Source organism: Lolium rigidum, chromosome 1 (genome assembly GCF_022539505.1).
Source record: "Lolium rigidum isolate FL_2022 chromosome 1, APGP_CSIRO_Lrig_0.1, whole genome shotgun sequence".
In the NCBI taxonomy this organism is placed as follows: Eukaryota; Viridiplantae; Streptophyta; class Magnoliopsida; order Poales; family Poaceae; genus Lolium; species Lolium rigidum.
The window spans coordinates 225307279-225311538 of record NC_061508.1 but is presented as its reverse complement, the minus strand read 5'-3'; positions in this window follow the sequence as shown (position 1 = coordinate 225311538).

Below are 4260 nucleotides of genomic sequence, written 5' to 3'. Positions count from 1 at the left end.
CAACCTCGTCTCCCGACAAGTACTCTTTTACTCGTACCGTGGTATGTGGTCTCTTATGAACTCATTCATATGCTTGCAAGACATTAGACGACATTCCACCGAGAGGGCCCAGAGTATATCTATCCGTCATCGGGATGGACAAATCCCACTATTGATCCATATGCCTCAACTCATACTTTCCGGATACTTAATCCCACCTTTATAGCCACCCATTTACGCAGTGGTGTTTGGTGTAATCAAAGTACCTTTCCGGTATAAGTGATTTACATGATCTCATGGTCATAAGGACTAGGTAACTATGTATCGAAAGCTTATAGCAAATAACTTAATGACGAGATCTTATGCTACGCTTAATTGGGTGTGTCCATTACATCATTCATATAATGATATAACCTTGTTATTAATAACATCCAATGTTCATGATTATGAAACTAATCATCCATTAATCAACAAGCTAGTTTAAGAGGCATACTAGGGACTTCTTGTTGTCTACATATCACACATGTACTAATGTTTCGGTTAATACAATTCTAGCATGATATATAAACATTTATCATAAACATAAAGATATAAATAATAACCACTTTATTATTGCCTCTAGGGCATATCTCCTTCAAGCTCCTCATCAACAACTCTGTGGCCATGGATGAAGACTTGAGGCGGTTCCCTTTGGAGAAGCACTCTGTCAAGAAGGCATACAATAAGCCGGTTCCCCATGGTGCCCCTGCTCCTGACTCCTTTATGGGAGATGCTCGCACTAGTGGTTTTGCTCTTGCTCGCCATGCTGATCTTCCTGCCATGAAGAAGCAAGTGAAGAAGCTCACTTGGTTTCAGCGTCACATTCTATGCATGAATATTGAGATTCATAAGGAGAACTATGCGGCCAGCCGAGAGCGTTCTGAGATTCAACATACGCAGGCGGTCATTCTTCATAAGCTCAGTGGTGAGCAAGGACCTCCGCCTCAGCCTCCAGTTCACCCAGGTTACAGTGGGTGGCATTCTTCACAGGTTCCGTGGAATGATCTTGAGGACTGCATTCAGAGGGCCAATTACACTCGCAACTCTCCGGATGCCCCTGACACTGATGAAGAAGAAGAAGAGGCGTACCAGTCCGACGACGAAGAGGGCTCCGAGTGATCTCCATGGGGCGAGTAGCATCGCGCTTTTCCCCTTTTTGGCGTCTCGATGCCAAAGGGGGAGAAGTGTTCTATTAGGACTTCTCTCGGGGATTTGCATGGTTTGGGCAGAAGCATATGCGTTTATCATTCCTTTATTGCTTGTGTTCCCTCTTATTTGAACTATTTGGTATGTTGTTCCGTTTAAAACTATGTGCTTTATGTGGTGTGAGACATTGTTAAGGTTTTCGGATTTCTCTATGTTGAGATCAAGGTTATTATATTGTGTGTGATGCTATATCTCCGTGTTATATATCTCCACATGGGTATGATTTCTATCACCTTATCTCAACTTCATATTTGTCTATGTCTCTTGTTAGAGCTCATGTTGGATACCTCGTGAGTTGAGGCACCTCGCACCTATGTGTTGTGTATTTGTATTCAAATTCAAATTACTTGTATGCACACATGTAGGGGGAGTGCCTCTATGTTTTGCCAACATGCTTGATCTCTATAGTGATTCTCTTGCAAATTCGTATATTATCATCAAACACCAAAAAGGGGGAGATTGAAAGAACATCTCTCATAATATGTTTTGTGTGTTTGATGTCAATGTATGTGATACACTAATGTTTGGTTAAGTGGTACAGGGATTATATAGATACATGTATGTATGTGTGATGGATGTGGTGAGACGTGTCAAAAAGAAGCTGTAACAGGATCACCAGGCCGGATATTCCGGGCCGGATATTTCCAGAATATCCGGCCCCCAATTTTCGGCTAAGGACTTGAGGTTTTGTGGCTCAGTACCCCCTAGACATGGGCCAGATTTTTGCCCGGACTTTTGCCCGGATTTGCCCCAGGGCCGGATAATCCGGGCCGGATATTTCCAAAATATTCGGCCCCCCCAAAATCGGCTAAGGACCTGACGCGATGCAGCTCTGGACAGGGGCCGGACATTTGGCCGGATATTTGGCCGGATTTTCCCAAGGCTTGGATTTTTGCTTGGGCCGGATTATCCGGCCCTAACTTAGGCCGGATTATCCGGCCCCCCGGAAGCTCCAACGGCTGGAATTTGGAGGGGGTATTTATACCCCCCTTCTTCTACCTTGCCCCTTGCTCAATCATTGCACAAAAATCTGCCAAGCTTCACCACCATTAGAGCCACCTCAAGAACACAAGATTTGCAAGATCTCCTTCCTCCCCCAACCAAAGCTCTTGATCTTTGGAGATTCGAAGGAGAAGACACCGATCTACATCCTCACCGAAGCGATTTACATTTCCCCTCATTTGTTTGAGGGCCCTCTTGCTAGTGTTCCTCTTTGGATCCCTAGTTGATTTGTGTTGATGTATTGTTGTTGATTGTTGTGTTGTTACAGATTTGGGAGCCTCCAATTCGGTTGTGGATGTGTGCCCCAAGAACTTTGTAAAGGCCCGGTTTCCGCCTCGAGGAAATCCCTTAGTGGAAGTGGGCTAGGCCTTCGTGGCGTTGCTCACGGGAGATCCGAGTGAAGCCTTCGTGGCTGTTGGTTTGGCTTTCGTAGCAACCACACTCCTCCAAACGTAGACGTACCTTCTTGCAAAGGAAGGGAACTACGGGAATCATCTCCATGTCATCGCGTGCTCCACTCTCGGTTACCTCTATCCTATTCTATCTCCTATATATTGCGTAGCTATATCTTGCTTAGTTGGTTACCTTTTCATATAGGTAAATTCACTTAGTTGCATATCTAGAGAATTTACCTTTGTGTCAAGCCTAAATTGAAAAAGAACTAAAAATTGGTTAGCACCTATTCACCCCCCCCCCCCTCTAGGTGCGGCATACGATCCTTTCAAAGGAGCCCTTCTCCGAGGAGGAGGTGTGGGCTGTCATACGCTCTCAAGAGTTGGATAAGGCGCCGGGGCCGGATGGCTTTTCTGGTCGGTTCTATGTGGCTTGCTAGCACATCATTAAGCCGGAGGGCATGGCGGCCTTGAAGGCCTTGTGGATCAGCAACTGCATGGGGCTTCATGTGGCCAACCGGGTATTGGTTTCTCTCGTGTCGAATCATGCTAACGCGGTGGAGGTGAAGGACTTTTGGCCTATCAGCCTGATCCATAGTGGGGCGAAGCTAATGGCCATGGTCCTTTCATCCTGCCTGGCCCCACTCGTGGTAGAGATTGTGGGGCCTCGGAGAGTGAGTTCATCCATGCACGCTATCTTCATGACAACTTCCAGTTGGTGCATTTCCATGGCTCGGAAGCTTCATGTGGTGAAGCGGGATGTCATCCTTTTAAAGTTCGACGTCACTAAAGCGTTCGACACGGTAGGTTGGGATTTCCTGCTGGAGGTGTTGGCCAAGACTGGCTTCACGCAAGGTGGATCGACATGATTTGTGGCTTTCTTGGGACCTCTTCTACACGGTTGGTGGTTAACAGAGTGCCTAGCGGCTTGATCTTCAATCGCCCGCGGGCTCCGACAGGGGGACTCCCTCTCCCCCTCCTCTTCGACGTTGTTATGGACATCATCCACCTCATGATTGAGCGGGCAGCAGAGAGTGGCTTGCTCGCGGACTTGGCAACTAGTGACGTCTGGCATAATACCTCCATGTATGCCGACGATGTGGTCACCTTCATCCACCCAACAAGGGTGGACCTGCTCACTTACACCGCCATCGTGGAGGACTTTGGGGCGGCTTCAGGTATGCGCACTAACTTGGCCAAGTGCTCCCTCCACCCCATCCGCTGCCAGCCCGAGCTAGTGGAGTTGGTGCGCCATATCCTAGGCTTTGAAGTGGTTTCTTTCCCTTTCAGGTACCTGGGCCTTCCGCTTAACTAGAGGAAGCTCACTGCGGCGTAGTTGTAGCCTTTGGTGGATAGCCCGGCCAGTCGGTTGCCTCCATGGTGCGCGAAGCTCCTCAACCGGGGAGGTAGGACTATCTTGGTTCAGACCACTCTCAGTGCGATCCCAGTGCATGCCATGATGTCGCTGGATACCCCCCCCCCCCCAAGGTCTTGGAAGCGCTACTGAAGATCTGTTGAGCCTTCTTGTGGAAAAGGCGGCAGGAGATCAACGATGGGCACTGCCTGGTCGTGTGGGATAAGGTGGCCTCCCCTAAGTGTTTGAGCGGCTTAGGCCTCCCCAATCTCAAACTCACGGATATCG